Source organism: Hypomesus nipponensis, chromosome 27 (genome assembly GCF_054491055.1).
Source record: "Hypomesus nipponensis isolate SF chromosome 27, ASM5449105v1, whole genome shotgun sequence".
Taxonomy (NCBI): domain Eukaryota; kingdom Metazoa; phylum Chordata; class Actinopteri; order Osmeriformes; family Osmeridae; genus Hypomesus; species Hypomesus nipponensis.
The window spans coordinates 3,752,070-3,774,430 of record NC_140387.1 but is presented as its reverse complement, the minus strand read 5'-3'; the positions used below and the strand labels follow the sequence as shown (position 1 = coordinate 3,774,430).

The window sequence follows — 22,361 nt, the reverse complement described above, 5'->3', positions numbered from 1 at the left end:
TACGATCATAGCCTTATTACAATAACTTAACTACAACAACAAACGGCCTAGAATCGTAAAATTGTATTCCACAGAACTGGTCACTAAAGGAGGATGATGAGTCTCTCTGTGTGTGGCTTTTCAACTCCCCAACGAGCCAACTCTCTGACTCAGCTAGACGCAGTTTGCAGACGTTGAGCAGTCTGGTCCCGTCAAAGCTCACGTAAACATGAGCAAATATGGATCTGAAGGCACCCTAACTCCCTCCTGGGTCACGCTGGGTCTGCCAGCACGTGGCCCTCTTCCACTAAGACTCCTGGGAGACAGAAGGCAGACAGGCGGGCGGGCGGGCGGACAGGCGCACCAACAACATACCAAAACAAAACCCCAGGCTGGGGGTGTTGGAATATATTGAGGATGTTCAGTAACAGAGCACCCATGTCGAACCGTTGCATTAGTGCTCCGGTGACCATATGGACTGATCTCCCCGGGTGAATGTAACGGCATCGGAATTGTCGCTCAACTCTCCGGTCTTGTCCCATTGAAAAGATACTGTCCGTCTATGTTCAGAATTAATGACGTTTTCGAGTTTGTTCCATCCTTCTTAAAGTTCTCAGAAGGCCATTATTTGAGGGAACATTGTGGGACTGTACATATACAGTATACACATACATATAACAGGAAAGAGATTATCCTGTCAGAGGGAATCCTACCTGTGGTGGATGTGAACTACTTCCAGAATAACCACTTGCTTGAATATCAGGCAGTAAAACAAGTCCTGTTGAGAGATTCTAACCATCAATTGAAACCCCCCAAAAAAGTGCACTCCATGGGAATACATCAAGGAAAAATATAACACTTTACTCCTAAGTAGTGTCAACTAAGGTCAGTGGTAATCCAGTTCCAGTGTTGTGGCGCCGGCATACCCTCCCTTCAGACAAACCCGTAATTAGCACCAAAACTAGTACCAGCCTACTGACTGCCATGGCAGCCTACAGCGCCACATCACAGAACACACTGTGGTCTCCAGTCCTTATCCAAACAGCTGCTACGCTGCACTTTGGATGCCCTTGATTCTACAGCATGGGAAACGGAGGCTTCTTTAGAAAGAAATTGCTTCAGAGTACATGAGGTGAATGAAGAACAGGAGGACCAAGAGAATGGTGCAAAGTCAGATCAGTTTGAATCTCTAGGCATGAATCCCGAATCTGTGCCTGAGGACAATTGCTATCCGACACGTTCAAATCAAACTTGTACCACTAATTAAATTGTGAGAATTTGACCCATTCCCCGAGCGATCGTTTAATTAAAAGGCAAATGGTGTGTAGAGATAAATGCCCTTTATTTGTTGCATCTGAGCAGAGATGACAAAAGTACACATCCTTCACTCAAGTAGAAGTACAGATACTCATGTTTAAAAAGACTCTGGTAGAAGTTGAAGTACTGACTACACTTTTTCACTCAAGTTAAAGTAAAGAAGTGTGGACTCTCACATATACTTAAGTAAAAAGTAACTAAAAGTTCGAGCTGTTTTAGTGCCACGCTTTGTAACTGGACCTCACATCATATTAATACATGAATACGCAGAGTATACCAGTACCAGGAATCCTTTTTGACACCGGCAATTTCAAACATCTCCTTCATGACCATGAGTGATCAGGAATATCTCTGTTCTCAGTCGAAAACTTTCGAAAATATTTTTAATATTTTTTAAACTTAAGGGTTTTTTTGTAACCTTTTGAAACTTTTATTTCAAAAGAAATCCCCCCCCCCCACACACACACACACACACACCTCTGTATCTGAGACCACAATCGGGTTCAAAAGAGTTTAGAATAGCCAGCAGAGACACGGGGAAGCTTAATCCTGTAATATAGTCTGACTTGTAAAAGAATCACGGATGTCAAATGATTTGTATAACATAAGTCATTACAATTTGGATGTTTTGAGCCCTGTCTTAATAATATCCTAGTCTGGGTTAAAGCACCGTAATCCCTTCGCTTTCCTAATAAAGTCCGTATAACTTCTCGAAGGAGACAACAACTGAGCTTTGGCACACACAAACACGATTCACACTTGTGTGTGTCAGCTGTGGAAATGGCCATCTTGTTGTCTGCTGATCATTGTTATGGATTCCCCTTTGATGTCACATTTCTGACAACCACAATCCAAGCTTACTCCAAGCATGCAAACTACACCGAGGCCAAAAATAACATGACATTCATCCCTTGTCTTGCCAAGGAGACAGGAGGATTTGGCAACAGGACTTTCCCCCTGAGGAATCGTATAGCTTTGTGCTTCATACAGAACAGGATAGACCTTGTCCCTCCAGGCCTAAAAAATCCCCAGAGTTGACTTAATCCCTCGTGATAGAAACTGTCACTGCAACAATAATGTGTCAACAAGGTTGCTATACAGTTAACGTATGCTAGCCCCCCGCCAGCCCCAGCAAGCCGTTCACCTTTTTAAAATTCTCAGTTGGGCCTTAATCCTCCCTATTGTTGGTGACATTCATGCTTAAAATCTTTAAGACTCTTTATTTGTTGTTCTCAGTGTTTTTGTCACCACAACATACGTTTCCCAAATTTCAAACAATAGATGTTGTTTACGGATGCCCTTCATGTGACCTCTCTGAAGCCATTATGTGCAGTCAGTGAGAAGGAATATCTGGGATGAGGGGCACTGTTCCGGTTAGATACACAAGCTAAACAACGACGTGTTGTCTGGATTGCTATATGAGAAGCACAACAAAGAAATATTGATGCTCAGGGCTCTGGAACAAGCTGACATTGATCTTTACGGTAACTGAACCATGTTGACGGAATTACACATGATCCTTAAATGGTGCTATGTTGTGAGGACATTAGTGTTACTCATAACAATTGTACAGTTCTCGATGGAGGCCATTAATTTTATGGTTAATCTAAAAAATATATAAGTAAAACAATTTAGGGAACAATTTGGTACCAAAGGTGAACAAACAAACCTACTCTCGATCACATCTTGCCCTGTGGGATGGTGGTCTAGAGAAGTGTACCCATTTAAACGGGTGAGCTCAAACCGATTCCATATTTCCATATCTTATTTAGAAGATCTTCCAGGCTACTAACATTCTGTTTTGTTTACCTGTGTACTCTATAACAATTCCAAAAAGCTTTCAGTCGGGTCACAATTCACCACCAAACAGTTGAAGAACCACAGGTCTAGGGTTTCTCTGAAGGGCTGTGCAGAAGGAGGAGGGGCAGAGGCATGGACGCTCCAGGCTCTTCCAGACCGAACTCATACCATCCAGCTGACATTTTCCCACAGAGTTGAAATGGCCGCCTTTCATAGAGGCTGGGCTGCCTGGCCCTGGTTAGCAGCTAGTCAGCGCTTTATGAGCTTGCAGCTGCAGACACACTGTGGTCTCCACTTGGGCCTGCGCGGACGGAAAGAGTGGGGGCGAGTAGGGACCCTCTCCCGGCTCTGACGTCTTTTTACTGAGGTCCGGTTCGTCGACAACTCCAAAACGCGGTCTGCTGAAACTGTATGAGTCGCTGGTGGAGGTCTGAAGTTGTGGGAGAGAGATATGTTGGGGTGAGGGTGCACAGAGCTGTGGTTAGTCCTTCATACTGTATGAAATCAGACAACCACACATCTCCCAAGGTATGGGACGTATTAAACGTACGATTTTTAACAGTTATAACAAATGTTGTTTGCTCACACGTACAGAATGTTCTGTTGTTACAACACAGTTATCAAGAGACGGTGTAAATCACATTCTCCATATCACTTTAGTGCCGGCGGATTTGGAGATTAATTACTCTGTCCTCAGGAAATATTTGAATGGTGTATACGATCATTTAGTCACAATGTGTATATATCAAACCAGCATAAACACAGGTTAAGTATTTCTAGCTTTTGGCCCATAAATAATGAAAGAATGTTGTTCAGTATTTGTCAGGGACAACTGCTTTCTGGGAATCTTCATTAAGCTTTTAGTAGTATTGATGCTTGACATGAGAGCACAAAACAAACAAAATATATATTATCCATGTACACAAATCTAAACATGGGCCAGGTGTGTCGGCTAACTAAGTCTGAGAGAGGAGTATGTGCAATGTGGTAGACATTACATGTTGGGGAAATAGCTCTGAAACTTTGTGTGCTGCTAAGGGGGTCTTGTAGGCTGTCCAGATGCCGTAATGGCATCTGTCGACACGTTATCTGTCCCGTGTGCAAGGGGTCCAACACTCCCGATCGCATGCGGAGACCTTCCTGAAAACAAATCATTCTAAGGCCAGGGCTTTTCCCCCACTTCCTTGTTAACAAGTGCACACAAAGTTGGTCCAGTGGTGTGCCAATGTCTACATTGTAACTGTGTATGCCAATGTCTTAGGGCACTTTCATTTCTGTGGAAAGTTATGTCACCGCAGGCAGCAGACAACCAATTATAGGAATTTATTTCACCTGGTGTGGCAGGTTTCTCTTGTCCTGCAGACAGTGTTTCCTTAGAGCAGGCTCATCGCTGGGTTCTGATTACAGGAGTCAGATGGCTGAGCGGTGAAGGAGTCGGGCTAGTAATCAGAAGGTTGCCGGATCGATTCCCCGCCATGCCTAATGACGTTGTGTCCTTGGGCAAGGCACTTCAACCTACTTACCTCGGGGGGCATGTCCCTGCACTTACTGTAAGTCGCTCTGGATAAGAGTGTCTGCTAAATGTAAATGTACCAGTCCATCACTGCAGGGCTATACTGGTCAAAAACTGTACTTGTGAGTAACGGTATCTACAAACTACACTTTCATGGACCATGTTTATTGTCTCTTTTCAATGTTTACCAGCAATATGAGCATTCTTTGCTTATGACTTCATTTCCATTGGGAAATACTTTTGGGGGTAAGGAATTGACACAAATAAATGGAATATACACAAATATTTACCAGTTTGAGTCATCTGCCATTTATTCCTGAAGACATGCATCATAAACAGTGGGAAGGTTTGTCTAAGCAACAACATGCACTGTAACAGTAAATATGTAGGATAACACTGTTACCTGGGTAACCTCCCTTTCAAACTTCTATGGGAATAAATCGATGAGTCAAGGAGAGGGCCTTCTGGTAAAGGTTTTCATCAGAGAAACGGTCGAGTCAGCTTCCTGATAAACCACTCCGTGTCCCTCATGGAAATGACCTCATTTCAGTCGTTGGGATTTTCCAAAGCTGTACGAGGAAAGTGTATCCCCCTGCCGTACCGTACCGTACGGCTCTACAAAGTTACCTCCTCCTTCTGTAAGTCACCTGAGATCAGAGTTTTCCTGCTCTGCCAGTAGGGCTGTCGTCATGGTCACCAGTGGGGTGAGCCCTTGGGGATGTGTGGAGACGAGGGCATGTGAGGGCTGTGCTTCAGAGAGGCCGATAGGAGACAGGCAGCCTCCGACAGAGATGTCCCTGTGTTAGCCAGGAGCCTGTCTCCATGTAGCTTCCCAGCTGCTTTGTCGTCTAAACACTCACGATTGGAGTCGTCGTGTAAGGAGGTGATGTCATCCTTATTCAGCTACTGGAAAGTGCCGGAGTTTGTTGTCTCTCCAGGCTAACCTCGGTTGAGGCGGCCTAAACTTCCTATTCCTGGGTTTTCCTCCGTCTTAGTGTGTTTTTGCAGGGGTAGATTGGAGGTTGAAATATTTGAAGATGAACTTATTAAATACATCTGGGAATGGACTGTGGTCCATTGTATTCTTGTTTTTTAACTGTATAATAGCCTGTCTGTCATTACAATTAACAGCCTGTAAATAGAAATCACACTTCGGCTGTTCCGACAAAACAATACCTCAGCCTTGAGGTAGCTGTCAGCTCTGGCTGAGGAAGAAGGAGAAATGGTGAATGATGTGTTCATTTCTAAAAGCTGGAGGACAGACCTAGCCTGAGAAGATGTCATAACTTGAATTCATCATCTTCAGTTGGAGATGTCCTCAATCGACAGATGGGGCAGATCTTTTTCTGTGGATATTTATGCCTGACTAATAAAAAAAAAAATGGCAGAAGGAGAGTTCATTTTCCATTTCCTGTCAAGGAACTTAAATATCCGAATATATAACCAAGATCAAAAACAGGCTGACCCAAAAAATCGTCAATTATGGCTGAACGAATCCTACAAAATGGATAGAGTACTAACACTCCTCAGGGCCAAAACCATGACACTTTGAAAGGAAGGAAATTCCTATGAACCAGGAAATGCAGTGCCATGAGTTGTGGTGAACACCAAACCCCACTTTTCCCTCCCACTCACACGACTGAGAAGGTTCCATATAGTGAGCTCAGCGTGCTGTGAGGGCAACGCTGTAGGCCATATGGTGGAGCTCTCTCTCCCAGCTCTCTCTCCCAGTTCCTGTGAAAACCAACATTTTGTCCTGCGCCTCCGAAAACAGCTGGAATTCATATTCTACGACATGGCATGGGCGTCCATAGCAGGACGGCTCTCCTCAGAGAGACAGCCGTCACGGGAATGCGAGAGTGTTGGAGCACAAGGTATCACCGAGCATAGCTGTGGACCTGAACACCCCCCCCTTCCCCCCAAGCACTCATCTTCAAAGCCTTACCTCTATCTCAGTCTCAATCAGACTACTATTTTTAAACATGGAAAAAACAAACACTTGACCTGTGCTCATCCCGTCCTAGTCAAGAGGGTCAAGTAGAGGGAGGCTTCGCTTTTTGACAAATCCAGCAGCCTCCTTCATATTTTCGTCTCACATTTGACCCTGAGGGAGGCAGCGGCCTGCCATTGCTCCCAGTGTTTCTCTCACCCCTGCAGAGCGTTTGTTATGTGCGGAATGACTTACGATTTTTGGAACCCGTTTCACATTTATACTTTTGACCTCACCAGCCGCTGGTTTCATTCATCTCTCCTGCCTGAAGGAAAGTCTGTGATAGCACATGCATACTTGGCCATTTACCTGTGTGTCAGAGGTGGAACTGTGTACTGTAGATCATCCTGTCTCGATACAGGACACATACAGCTTGAGGGATTCACTAACACAGTAAATATATTTTTAATTATTATTATGTGAGGCTGATTTGATTGAATAATGACTAAGATACAGACAGACAGGCCCACACTTTGAAAACGTGCTCCTGTCACTTGAATTACACTCTCTGAAATGAGTTTCAAGTTACACGGAAGCACGTATAATGCGAAAAATATGTGGTTATTAAAAAAGGATTACGTTTATCTTATGGGCACTGCCTGACACGTTTGTTTCAGCGAGAAACTTAAAATAAAAAAATCAGATGGACTTTAAAAGCAGGAATTTAGAGGGAAGAATCCAAGAACAGGAGTCCCCTTGTCATATGGCACAGCCTACGTGCTCTGTTGTACCCAGACAAAGCATCATCAGGAGTCAGGTGGCTGAGCGGTTAGGGAATCGGGCTAGTTATCTGAAGGTCGCCAGTTCGATTCCTGGCCGAGCCAAATTACGTTGTGTCGTTGGGGGGAATCGGGGGAATGTCCCTGTACTTACTGTAAGTCGCTCTGGATAAGAGCGTCTGCTAAATGTAAATGTATCATAAATGTTCATGAACGTGAAAGTAAGGACAGAATGTGGAAGGAATGTGCCTGGACTGCGTTGTGCACAACCAGACCATCTTCAGGTGATGTGTTCCTTTCAGCCATTAAACTCATTGTTTTGAGGTGAGGCACCTTCAACAGCATCTGAATGAGCTGTTAACTAACCTTGGAACCATTACTGCTCTCCATTGGGTTGTAACCAATAAACTGTCTTGAATATTCATTGTCTTGGTATGATGATATATATATACTTGATTACATGCAATTATTCCAATGAGTCTAAGTACTGTTTTATGGCTTTGAAACTCTTTTCCTAGAAGAGCAAGTCAGTAAATGCACAATGGAAACAGTCTTGTTGCTGGAGGAGAGAGATTTCTGATGACAAAGCAGAGAAGCGCTGCTCATAAAAAAAGGAAGGGGGAAAAAAAAGAGAACCTAACCAAAACCTGCCCAAACATTCTTCTGTTTCTATGGCGACGCCACCGTTCCCTTCAGACGTGGAAGCCAGTGGGATGAGAACCATGACTGAGGGTCGACGTGGTGGTAGATTTCCACGTACACAGGCTCTGCTACACGTGCCAACGGGCAAGGGCGTAACCAACATAGAGAGGAGGATTTGGCAAGGTGTGTTAGACTCCCTCCTCCAGAGATTCCCTCCCCTCGGTTATTTGAAATCCTTCACCTCTGCCCGAGCCATCCGTGTTGTGTTCTTACGGCATGTATTCGGGTGTGTGTGTGTGTTTGAGAGAGGGCTGCTGATGGAACAGTGTTTGTCTAAGGACAGCGACCTCAGGTCTTTGATGGGCCTCAGCCCAGTCCGCATAAACATCTTGGTGTGTTGGAATCAGGCTCAGTTTGTGTCTTCCATCGCAACAAGGAAGTGACTCTATAACCATGGAGAGGGAAACACAAACATCTCCAGCACACAGAGAGAGAGAGAGAGAGAGAGAGAGACAAGTGGGAAAGAGGACATTTGAGGTATGGATCCTGTCTGTCTAAACCAGATGCCTTGACAAAAGCAGCCAGCTGGTGTTTTGTATGCACCTCAGCAGTCCTGTCAGACAAAAGCTGCAAAAAGCCCCCTTACTTATACATTATAGCTCCAGTTGAACATAAATCCCGCATACAGTCTTCCACACAGTTACTGAACTGTTGTTTCCATTCTTGAAATTGCAACTTGACAACTGCTCATTGGCCAGTCTTTGGGTGTCCTTTCACCCCTGTGAAACTGCACTTAACAGCTTATAACGTACCTGTATTCTGCCTGTTATTGTCTTATAATTGTAACACCATCTTATTGAAAAATGTGTAAAGCAAGGTCAGAGTTATTGACCCAGAGCTGATGTGAAACCACTCAATGGGGCCCGACTAGATTCAACTACTGCTTACGGCCTCCATGCCCAGCCATTGTTCTCTTGGAAAACTTGGACTCATAATTTCCTTGGTAAATTAGACACAGAGAAAATGAGACCGTCCAACAAAGAAAATCAGCTCTGACTTCATTAAAATTGTTCAAAGCTTGGCAACAATTACGGCGCAAACAGCCAAGAAGCTCCATCAATCCCGAATGCTCTTAGAAACATTTGAAATCTCATACCGTTGGCATGTCAGCCTACTCAATGTTCACAACCAGACCAAAAAAACACAAGGGAACCAACCTGAATCCAGAAACACCTCACCATCAGTCTTGTCATCTAGAACCACAGCTGTGTTGCTCTTCAAATGAATCCCATCCAGTCACTCGTTTCTTGCTGGTCAACCCCAGTGTTTCTAAAGTCCCCGGCTCCCCTGGTTCCAGTGGGTCACCATCCACAGTCAGTCAGGCTAGACCGAGACACACGGCTTCAAGTTCCCCCTCACAAACGGCTTCAAGTTCCCCCTCACTTGTCTGCCTGTCATCTCCGGAGCTGTCTGGCCGCGACTTCATCCATCCTCCTGTCAGTGATGGAGGAGTAGAGGGTAAACGAGTCCGTCGTCCAACTTTGCTCAACCGTGGGAGGAATCAGCCGCTTCTTCTCTCAGCGCGGAGAAAAACCTCAACACCACGGCCGCGGGACAGCGTCGCCGTTTGTTAATCTGTCTTGTTCGTCAGAGCGACGATGACGGCTAGCTCTATGGCGGTCTGTCACCGCGGTATGGAGGCGCTACGAGGAAGGAGCCAAAATCAATAGTTATAATCAGGCATCAGCCACACGAATGAGGTCAACGCCTCCGGACATGGGGGTGTCAGAGCTGGGATGCTTGTTCGAGCACAGCACAGCCCTTTCAGCACAGTCAACTGCTCAAATGTGAAATGATTCATGAAGTCGTACTCTAAAGATCACTGTGATGATTTTTGTGCTTCTGGAACCCACTGTGTGTCTGTCCTTGTTTTGGGTAGATCAAATTGAATAAAGTGCGCCGGGCACAGAGAGATGGATGACGTTCTCTGACGTTTACATTCTAGAGGGAATCCAGTACATCGTCGCACCACTTGTTTCGGACACACCGCTATACACAAACGATCCATCTCATCATCGCCCTGGTCAAAACAAGAGTAGTTATGATTCTGAACCTAAGTGTCAGTATTGATTATAGTCATGGTGATTGCTCTGTTTTGGCAAACAAGCCTTAGGTTTCCATCCATTTCCATCTCCTGCTCTGTCCTTGTCCTGGTGGTGGCTGTGTTTGGGTTCAAACGGAGACTGCGAGTGCCAACTCTCTCAGCGGCTAATCCCCCCCAGGCACTCCTCCATCAGAGAGGCGAAAGCCTGGGTGAGAAATCTGCAGGGAAAACGAAGTGCCGGGATCTTCAGTCCCTCTCACCGTTTCCAGACTTGCTATTGAAGAGGACTGACAAGAGGCTAGCCGCCCTCTCAGAGAGAGAAGGATTTGGAGTGACAAATATGTTTGACATATTATCGGTAGTAGACTCATTCGAGATAAAGAGGTGGTAAACATGGAAACCACACCAACTGCTGTTTCAGACTTGTCATCTCCACAGTTTAATGAGAGTAAAACTTACATTTCTAATGCCCTATGTAACTTTTGTCATAAATGTCATGCCTTCGCTAAATGTTCAACAGGTTAAAGGTTGACGTGGGATGGCCTTTGATCTGGTTTCTTCTTTGGAGTGTACGCCAATCATTTACATTAACATTTATTCATTTAGCAGACGCTTTTTTCCAAAGCGACTTCCAAGAGAGAGCTTTTCAAAGTGCATAGGTCACTGATAACAACAAGAAAGCCCCAAAACATTGTGGGTAGCCAAAACATGAAGCACATATTGTGAACAACCAAAAATAAGTACCAAAGGGAAGAACCATAAGAGCGTGTAGCTAAGCAAATTACAATGAATCAGTGGTTCTCTGAGTTAGTGCAGCCTGCAATAGCAGTGGATTCAGGGCATCCTCAATGTGTGCCCATACTAACACTTACCTAATCTCTAAAGACAAGGATTTCTTTTCTCCCATAAATGTGTTTTATGTTGAGTCCTGCTTTATTTCTGAGTCTAATTACCACAGAAGGAATTGTTATACTGTATGAGCTCTAAGGATGCCTTGAAAGTTATCAAAAAATTCCTGTCCATTCAAGTGATGGATGAGTCTGGGGTAGACTGTTGATGAAATCCAAGAATGTGGGTAGATTTCCCATTTTCTGCATGGATTTAAAGATTTGTGTGTTCAGGGAACTTCTCACACAGTATCTGTTCAGATGGTTTAAGGGTTGGAAAAGTGTAGACAAAGGAGTTTCCCAAAACGGCTTTCTTGGCAAACCTAGAGTCTACTTGAAATCTTATGAAATATGAGATGAAGATGTTGGGATGACATCACCCTCGGACTTTAAAATACATCAAAGCTGTGATAACAATCCGTTGGCCGACGAGAAAAAAGGCAGCAGTAGCAGATAATAGTCACTTTCAATGAATCCATAAGGTACATGTATCAAACATAACCTTTTCAAAATTGATGCATAACAGCACTTTGAGTGATGTGTTATGTTTATACGTGATAATACAGTCAGTTAATTAGCTTGACATTGTATTAAAGTTTCACAACTCTTGTTATTGCACAAACAGTAGTATTATTAACTGTTGTTGCAAGCTTGTGTCCTTCACTGCTGGGTCAGTAGCAGATCATGTTGTAAGAAGCTCTGTGGATGGCGACCAAAACAAACCTCCGTCTCATATTCATTAATCAGCCCTCACACCAGGAAGCTGTGAGGTCATCACTACTGGACGCTGGAAGGTCTTCTGGCCAAGCGATGGACAGCTGTGATGGATAAGCTGCACTGAGAGTTGCAGTGGAGATGTTCTGTTCTAAACTTGCCAAACGTAAACTAACTCTATCTCTCAGTTCTTACTGAATTATTTGAAATTGTTTATTATTGAGATCTATTGGAAAGCTTTGTAAAGTGCCCTGGCCTGCACTTAGAACACAATGTGTTGCTGATGTTGGATTCTTACTATGAATTTCAGAATATCAGACTATCTTGTTGATAGTTCTCGAAGTTCTGACTTGTGTTTCTCAAAACACTCTCTGGTCTAGTATCATGTGATCTAACCTTATCAGGTTGAACATTCTAGATGCCAGATGGTATTCTCATAGACTCTCAGATCAGCTCCCAGTGGTAGATATGTTGCCCAGAGGAGCATTGGCTGATGTCATATCCTGACAGGAAGTTGTTTAACACGGTTCACTGGTCCAAGATCATCAATAAAACAAACTCCACTCTGCCACAAACCTCATCTCTTGAGTCAGCTTCTTGTGAACTATTTCCGCGCTGTCCGTTTTACCGACTCGCACAATAGTTTCGCGCAGCAACAATTACTAACAAAAATCGGAGGTCCGAGACCCCATCTAGTCATTCCTTCAAAGATACAAAAGGCATTGCTGAGGTGGCTTTACAGCTGTGGTAAAGAAGCCCTTTCCAAATGCCCGTCGTCAGACAAACAGATGAGCCAGATTGCTCATGCACACAACCCACCTTCTTTCACACTTGACCATCGACATCTCTTTAGAAATGTTCCTCAACTCAAAGTGTGATGCGAATGTAATGCAGCAGGGGTGTAGGGCTACTATGCAGTGTTGTGACACTTCACCGTGGACTTCTGGCAGGACAAGACTATGGTTAAATATCACAGAGAAAAAAAACACTGAATTCATGCATACGTAATTGAAGCCTTAGCTGTTAGTCTGCCAAAGGATGGCTGCATCATGTCACACATTTAAGAACTGATTAAATTTAATGGAGTTTAGGGAATCTGTTTTGTAGTCAGGGATTTAATGTGGAATCAACAGTCGTCCACGCACAGTCTGGATTGAGAAGTCCATGTGAACAGGAAATGTTGGTTAGTTTAAGAATGAGTTTGAACAAGGTTTTAAGGTACCTTCTATACTTCTTATATACCCCCCCCCCCTATATTACAGATTGAGGTTTGACACCAATGCAAGTATAACTTTGAATTCCACAGTTTCACACAGCCTATCTTTAGGTCAGATTTAAACATGGGGAAAATCCACCCAACAATGTCAAGTCTAAGTACTAAACGGTGTTTAATGTGTCAAAGACTTGGCACTTTTAAGTATGGAAACCATATCCGTAACAATCTGCGAAATCACAAAATTCTGTTTGTATAAAACATTGAAACTCTTTTTTTTGTCACGCAATAAAAATAAATTCCCCCTGTATCAATGATATGAATTGAAATGGTTTCCGTGTGTGTGCGAGCCTGGGTTGCCTAATGCAACTTCCAGCAGACCTCACACTGTTCCAGCAGTTCAGATCTGAGGAGTGTGTGAGCCAGGAATACCCTTCGTCACTTCACCGCTGGACAACGCCGTGCTACGGAAAGAAACCCCCGGAAGTCCTGTTAAGGGGGTCAGATGGCTGAACGGTTAGGGAGTCAGGCTAGCACTTCACCCTACTTGCCTCGGGGAGAATGTCCCTGTACTTACTGTAAGTCGCTCTGGATAAGAGTGTCTGCTAAATGACTAAAATGGAATGTAAAATGTAAATGTTAAGGGGAAAAAAAGGAGCTATTAAAGGAAAGACAAAGGAAAGAGAGTGATACAGACAGAGACAGTAAAACAAAAATAATAATCCAACTTGAGAAAAAAAATCTTATTAAAAGTGAGAATGGAAAACGAGAGAAAGACAAAAGAAGTTAAGAGAGAGTGAGAGACAGTTGAGGGAAATGCAGTCTGATGGAGTTCCGCTGGAAGATGAGCGGAGTGAAACTCCAGGTCCACTCTGCTGGGGACCCTCGTTAACAATGGAGCCAGTGATGTCACCCTTTAGTCTGGGAGTGAAACGAGAGCAGGGGCTTTCCCCTCAGACACAGTCCACCAGCCACACCGTACAGCCTTGGCTCAAGGCTGTAGAGTACATGTGATACTTCCTGTTCTGGATATCATGCATATGATGTGTGTGGTTGGTCTGGTCAGAGAATAAAGGAAGATGTTAGGCCTTTTCGTCACATACTTTCACGTACAATTCTTGTATATGGCGAAGTTCTAGTTAAAGCTAGTCCGTACAGAGAGATCCTTACTTTTACTTATGAGTGAGAGCATTCCCAACCCCTCGACAGTCTGTACTTTGATAACGTTCACTCACTGTCCTATGGAGAATGGAGTAACCATTAGAGAACTGGGTTATAGTGGATAATGATCAAAGCAGCAGGGATTGGGTGAAGGAATGGTGTGTCTACATCCTGTTTTTAATTACGTATTGATGGAACCACAGGGAGTGACCTGATTCCAATGTTAACTGGTCGCCGTGACATTCGTTGGCTACAATGTCAGCCGCGATGCACATCGTATACTGTGCTTCCCTCTCTACACTGAATGATTAGTCACCTATTGCTTGGTAACGTTTGACGAGAATCCAGGCTCAATTGTTTGTGTCTGATACGGTGAGAATATTGCGTGGCCAGATGATTTGTAGCAATTGTTCCATCAGAACCGAATTTCTAAATGTTATGGAAGTCATTTATTGCCTGGCTTTTCGGAAATAAAAGAATACTTTAAAACATCCGCTTAGATCATATATCGCATGCTTTCTCAGCCCTTGTCCCTCAAGGACAAAGCGTTAACAACCCAAGGAAATGGGTTGGACAGTAGATCAAAATTACAGTCTCGCTTCTGACATTGGCACTACTTCCCTCCAGATTCTCCAGTGCCTTGATCAGAAGTTAGCATATTTTCAGAGTATACCTAGCAACCAATCCCTGTTTTTCCCTGACCCTCAAGCTGTAAAATGCCAGCTCTGGGCCTCCTTGCCGAGGGGAAACTGAGAGGGGGTTTCTCGTCTTTGGGAAATAAAGATTCCCGTAAACTCAGCGGGGTCTCCGGACATGTTGCTATGACGAAAGACAGGTCTTTACTGCAGTTTCCTTTGGCCACTGTGTATTGCTGTTCCCCCGAACCTTCTGCGTGACCAGTTTCATACATACTTCTCCTAAATGCTTTCTGAAACGTGTGGCTACATACAGAAAAGCCTGTGTTTTATGGCAGTCAAGGCAAAGGAGGGGAGTTGGCGATGCGTTGATGTGAGCGATGAGATTTGAAACAGATTATGGGATTTTGTTCATCTCTCTGGACCTCCCGTCCAACTTCAGTGTTCTCCGCGGAGAACACTAAACTATGACATCATGCTTTCAAATATTGTGCTGCACCTTGCCTTCATTATAAAAGTGTTTAAATCTATATATTAATAGTCACTTCTGGATTGCCACAGAAAAACACAAAAACGAAATTCTCAAAAGTTGTACTAGTTATTCTCAAATTGGGTTCAAACTTTAATCTGTCGAGATCAAAGGAATGGCCACAGTTGTTCCTGGAATGGCATACTGTGATTCTCACACGTCAATGTTAGGTACTGTGTGCAGTTTTGTGAAGGATTTATACATTGAAAGAGGGCACTGTGTGGACATGACATCATCATGACATCAACAAACCTTAGAAAGTCATTGTGTAAGTGTCCTGTATGTCCAATTTCTACCATATGTAAATGATCAAATGTAAATATGACAAAATGATTTATTCTTTGTGTATGGCTGGCGGAAGTCACTGGAATGCAAGCTTCAGGTCTCACTGGCTACAATCAAAATCACAACGTAAATCTAAACACAGCACACAATTCATTCCTAAATAGTGTATAAGGAACACATTTTTGCGATTCACGCACGTCGCGAACGTCATCCTATATTGCCGGGACGGTCACCCTTGAACTATAGTACCTGTGAGTAAGTCCCCTTAACTCTTCTTACCCAAGACAGGTCCACAGATCTTGACTGATTATACTTTACCACTGTATTATCATTAAACGCACTTAACAATCAGTATCAACAGAACTGGCTGGACGCAATCTGTCAAACAGGGAGAAATGGCTGGCTGGGAAGAGAGCCGAGAACTATAACCGCTTGCCTCGTCAAGCCTCTGGAATCCTGAAAACGATGACGCGGGCATCCATCCCTCTGGCTGTCAAAAACAAACACTAAGACCTATTAGCAGGTTCACGGCCTTCTGGTGGAGGAGACTAGTGCATGTAGTTAGCTTTCAACACAGTCTACCACTGCTGGATATCTACATGTGGGTCATAGCTCTGTGGTAAAGGCAGACAACTCTTCTGAGCTACTGGCGCGTAGTAGCATGGCATGATAAATGCCTGCAATTACTGCGTGTCATTACAAAGTCAAAAAAAGGAAACTGGGGGGAATGAAGGGTTCAAAGGTGAACGGTGCTTTAGAAAACCACAATGCCTCCCGTAATATGTCCCATCTGGGACACCTTACGTTCCCCTCACAACGCTGCTGTAAGATGAGCGTTTTGCTTCTGTAGGTTCACAGAGTAAATATGTTGCATGTCTTCATCAGATAAACTGTGCTGCCATAAGTCACAGTACTGTAAGTTCAAGGTTAGGGAGGTATAATTACTATGGCAACTATAATGACTACAGAGAAAGGCACAAAACCAGAGACTTCGAACCATGTTTCTAGGATTACTGTAAGCTTGGGGACGGATGATCTTTATCCTGGAGAACATGTAAACCTACAGTATAGGCTCTGTGGCTGACTTTCCAAGGATCATGGTTCCTCACAGCAGACGCACAAAGGAATGAGTGTCGAGACGCGATTTCCCCAGAGACTTGAACGTTTCATGTGACTTTAAGTACGTTTCAGTGACTGATGTGGGGAGTTCCATGGAAATGTAATCATCTGAAATCAAGCTTCGGACAAAACACGACATCTGCTCCAGCAGTGTTTAGTCTAGAGGGATACGTCCTGACATTCACGTACACAGATGAAGAGCAGAGCCCGAAGAAGTCTGTGATGTCATCCTCAGTCTCGGAGCTTGTAGATGACATGTTGCTTTGTCATCCTCGGTTGTCCCCGTGTCCACCCTGGGTGTCCTCTGATAGCATCCTCTCACTTCCTGCTCCTTTTCCTTGATATCTCCTCGCCGTCTTGTCCTGACCTTGCCTTTCCTCTCCTTTCTTTTCATTTTAGGCTTAATTTCTCTTCTTTCTCCTCTCCTCTCCTCTCCTCTCCCTGTATGGCTTGGCCTAGCCTGGTATCCATCACAGGAAGATCCAACAACCTTGTCTTAGTTGTAATCTCATTCATTCCAACAGGCACAGTCCCATCCGGCCGGATACAATCAGCTACTGCACATATTGATGGATGAAGTGGAAAAAGTGGAATGGCTCAGTTCTTCTCTATTAGAAGGAAATGGAAATGAGTGGTTTCCTACTGCACAATCTCTGATCCCTCTCACTTTTTCTTTTTTTCCTCACTTTACTTGCGTTGTAGCTGGCTCTCTTATACAAGGCTGTGAACACACCTTTGTCCTTCAGAAACTCTGTTTTTAGGCATCTCAAACTTGACTTTCAGCCGCTCTGTTCAGAAAAAAAACTGAACCTGACGGCATTGTTTGAATTCTACAACTGTCAGGTTAAACACACACCTGTAAATTTGAATGTTGAGGATTGTTATTAGAGGCCTTTTCACTCACTAACCCCTGTAAACCAGTGTTCAGATCCAGGTGCCTGATTACTGGTGGAGTATGTCAACCTTTATACCACATGAATAGAAGACATCTGTGATGTCACTACAAAGACTTCTATGAAGATGTCCTTTTCAGTAAAGGTGTGGACCAACTATGAAATGTGTTCATGGAAACTAATGAAAAGTCTAAGTAAAAAAAACTTTTACAAAAATGAACATTTCACAAAAAATACAATATCATCCCCGAGTCTCTTACAACTCAGACTTTTTAGATACTTACAGTAATGTTACCAGAACTTCTAAGGTCCTTTTTTTTATTCTCTCAACAATTTTTCTGGCAGTGTCGGGCAGCCTCGAGTGTCGGGTCAGATCACATCCCATGGCCCTCAATCACCTCATAGCTCAGGAATTCCCTCTCCTTCCCCAACCTGGTTTAAAGAGGCACTCTTCATGCAAGACAGGGAGGATACGAGGTAGATCGGCTCCATCCGATTAGTCAGAATTATGCTGTGGATGTTGATTCCATCTTTGTCTTTGCCTTACATTACCATTTAGTCATTTAGCAGACGCTCTTATCCAGAGCGACTTACAGTAAGTACAGGGCCATTCCCCCCGAGGCAAGTAGGGTGAAGTGCCTCGCCCCACGACACAACGTCTGCCATCTGACCCCCCCACCTTGTTACAGTCCTCGGTGGTGATGCAAAAAAAGTGAATGAAACGGAACGTTGATATGATATCAAATGTCTCCTTCTCACCTTGGGGCGTATCAATTATTCAAGACCAATCATTCCTGCGTCTAGAAATATAGTATGTGGCAAGTTCTCATTGGAAAACAATTATAAAACACAAACACACAGTTAGGAAAGTGATTTTTGTGTGTGGAATAATTTGGTGTGACTGTGCCAGACCTGTCAGCATCTTGACCAAAAACAATGTGTGACACCAGAGAGACGCACCATCCCCCATGCATGAGCTCCAAGAACCAGTTTCCTGGTTCGCTCTCCTTGACAGCAGAAAAGTACTGAGACACATGGGCCTCTGTGAACGTTCATATTTCCGTTAATTTTCCACCAGTTGAGCCATCACTCTCCCTGGTTGTTCTCCCTATCACACCCAACAGGCTGAAAGCAAGTGGGAGAGGGCTTGAGCTAGGAGCACAGGTCCTTCAGATGGAAGATATTTCCACTCCGTGTTATTTATAGTTTTCCCTGCCTTGGGAGGGAGGCAGGGAGGGAGGGAGAGAGAGAGGCTTTGTTGCAACATAGGGAAAACTTCCTCATGGCGATAGGTCTAATCATAAACAAAATAACCCACTCGTTATATTTTTTCAGGCGATAAGACTTTTTCCTTATCTACTCATAAAAGATTCACGAGTGGGTAAGCATATAAATAATACTTTTTCACCATGGCACAATATCGGTTTAGTGGAGCTCAGGTTGCCATGTTAAAAAAAGAACAATATTTTTCCTGTAAATCGTTTTAAACTTCCAACATAAGTGTGAATGTCAAAATAAACCCCCCCTCCACCCCTCCAAAAACTGAATAATAAATAAAGACCAAAATGTTGCATAAAACCTCGATAAAACTGTTACCAGCTCTCAGGCAAGCTGCTTCAAGTGGAACAAAATGCAGTTACACAAATCATCCAGTGACTCCACCATGCCCCCTGACGTCTACACATCTGCACCTGGGACGGCAGCGGGTCACAGTGGGGCTGTCACACTTTATTGTCTGTGACAGTCCACTGGCGGGTTCAGGAGTTTCTGACAACGAGAAGCCATGGACCCTTCCTCCTCCTCTCTCCATGGACCCCTCCTCCTCCTCTCTCCATGGACTCTTCCTCCTCCTCTCTCCATGGACCCTTCCTCCTCCTCTCTCCATGGACTCTTCCTCCTCCTCTCTCCATGGACCCTTCCTCCTCCTCTCTCCATGGACCCTTCCTCCTCCTCTCTCCATGGACCCTTCCTCCTCCTCTCTCCATGGACCCTTCCTCCTCCTCTCTCCATGGAGCCTTCCTCCTCCTCTCTCCATGGACCCTTCCTCCTCCTCTCTCCATGGAGCCTTCCTCCTCCTCTCTCCATGGAGCCTTCCTCCTCCTCTCTCCATGGACCCTTCCTCCTCCTCTCTCCATGGAGCCTTCCTCCTCCTCTCTCCATGGACCCTTCCTCCTCCTCTCTCCATGGAGCCTTCCTCCTCCTCTCTCCATGGACCCCTCCTCCTCCTCTCTCCATGGAGCCTTCCTCCTCCTCTCTCCATGGACCCTTCCTCCTCCTCTCTCCATGGACTCTTCCTCCTCCTCTCTCCATTGACCCTTCCTCCTCCTCTCTCCATGGACCCTTCCTCCTCCTCTCTCCATGGAGCCTTCCTCCTCCTCTCTCCATGGACTCTTCCTCCTCCTCTCTCCATGGAGCCTTCCTCCTCCTCTCTCCATGGACCCTTCCTCCTCCTCTCTCCATGGAGCCTTCCTCCTCCTCTCTCCATGGACTCTTCCTCCTCCTCTCTCCATTGACCCTTCCTCCTCCTCTCTCCATGGACCCTTCCTCCTCCTCTCTCCATTGACCCTTCCTCCTCCTCTCTCCATTGACCCTTCCTCCTCCTCTCTCCATGGAGCCTGACTGGCCTAAAAACGAGACCTGTAACATGCCCGAAAAACTCCCAACCCATGTGTTTCGCATTTGGGACGTTTAAGACGAGTCTTCGGTGGGTTCTTTTGAAGAGGTGGGGAAATTGCCTGGTCCTGTTGCCCCAGCACTCCTCCGCCTGGGAGTCCACTCTAACTGTTGGGTGTAGGACGCTGTGCCTTGCGACCCTGCGTGCTGGTATCAGTATTCATTAGAACACTTTGGGTATCATTATTCCAAGGGGAACTTCAACATAGAATTTTTTCCCATTCCACTTTTTTCTTTTCTCTTACCCCCAGTAGTGACACATGGCGCACCTAATTTCTCTTATCCGCCAGTAAACGGTTTCCGTATAGATTTTTTTTTCTCGATCAAACGCGTGGTGTTCCTGAACTTAAGTGTGCAAGAATAATCCCCTCCAACTGCTTGTACCGTAAATATTGTTAGCAGCCTGTTTAACGGTTTTGCCCACAGTTCCAACACAGACAGAAAATTCCGCACCAACAAGACAGCCACTCCCAAAGGAAATCCTTGCCCCCAAGGCTGCTTTACCAACGTTTTAAGATCAGCAGGAGCTCAGATTCATTAGGGAACTCTGACCTGGCCCCAATATACAGGCACGGTAACCTCCTGGAGAGCCAATCAGAGAGCTCGTAAGAGGGATCCACCCCTTGTTATTGGCTACGCCTGGGGATGTGTGTCACTCTGATACAGGAAGAAGGGGACAGCAAGACCACTGGCTTACATAAGGATATGATTGAGAATTTGTTTGGGCGAAGAGATAACATTGTCAAGTGTTATTTTGCCTCACCTCCTCCTAGTCACCTCCGCCAAGTTTTGCGCATGCTTAATAAATGAGGGTGGTGTACCGTCTTTGATTTAGAGTCTACATAAACAGGACAAAGTGTTTTTCTCCTCTGCGAAAACATAAAGACACACTCTAATGAAACATCCCGCCCCCCCCTCACTGCTTCAGACTGTTTAGCTTTTCACGTGAACATCCCAGTCTACTTTTCAACATGTATTTTGTCTAGTCCTCCTGCGTGACATCATAGTCTTTAAATAGGAAGCGATTCTGTAACCGAAGACGCCAGCTATGAGCTGAGGCAGAGACCTGAATGACATCACGCCATTGGGACATGTGGCTTCTGACTACTGCAAACTTAATCCACTTGCATAGTTTTTTACCAATCTGTCTCTGCCTGGCAGAGGTTAGTGAAAGGAGACCAAGATGGATAAGAAGCCACTGCTGCTATGCCCCCTCTGTCTGAGGCGGATGAAACGAGATCTACCCGCTTTCCAAGCAAAGGGATTGGGGCTGGCACAACCAGGAACCACGTGTAAAACCACCTCAAAGGTATACGCTGGTGCCAGGTGAGATTGGGGGTCGCCCTACTTCTCAACACCCTCTCAGAGGAGTCGTTGTCCAGTCTGACACATGGGATGTTAGCAGAGTGTGCTACTGGAGGTTGGTGTGGAGCCCAGACAGCTGTGCGGGTCAGTCCCCTCTCCCCCAAACCTAAACCCCCTCCTCAGGGAGGCTTGTGGCCTCCTGCCAGTCGACTTCCACTCAAGAGTGACTCACCACGGCGGTAACAGGCCCGTCGGAGCCAACGATGAGGGCACTTGAGGTGACGATTCCTCCAGTCATATTCATACAGCTTCATTTAGTCATGGAGTTGTCCACTCATTTCCTGTTTACGCAGTGCGTTTTTACATTTTTCTTTGTCAGTAGACGCAGCTGTATGAACGGGTGGTGTCAGCGGTCACAGATATACTGTGTGTGTTAATGTCTTTACCAAAGACTTAACTGTGTATTGTACATTTAGCAAGAATCTTGTCCAACCTTTTTAAAGAGTTCTTCATTGTAATGATTTGGTCATCAATCTGGCTCCACAACTGTTGTGGCATCATGGGCATCTGTTCAAACAATACAGCTGCATGGTCAAAATCGGATCATGCATTTTAAATTAAACCATGTCACATCCATTAATGATTTACCACCAATTCCTTTGTGTGTTTTATCCCACTAAGTTGTAAATCTCCAACCAGCTTAGTTCTGTTGCCAAAACATTTAAAAAGAAATAATAAAGAGTCTTTGAAGACTCAGAGATTCTCGAACGCCACTATAACTATCTACGTGTAGTTGGGATTGCATCACCACGGCAACACAATCCCTGGTGTGAGATCACAGGCAGCGTTGCTGACCCGTCAGGTGCCAGTTGAGGAATAGTGC

General features: G+C 44.8%; 1 long non-coding RNA gene across 1 annotated transcript in view; it reads left to right on the top strand.

The window, feature by feature from the left end:
* The window catches only part of LOC146220458 (uncharacterized), a 90,808-nt gene that overhangs the window by 27,152 nt on the left and 41,295 nt on the right, over positions 1–22,361 (top strand). The window lies entirely within an intron of this gene.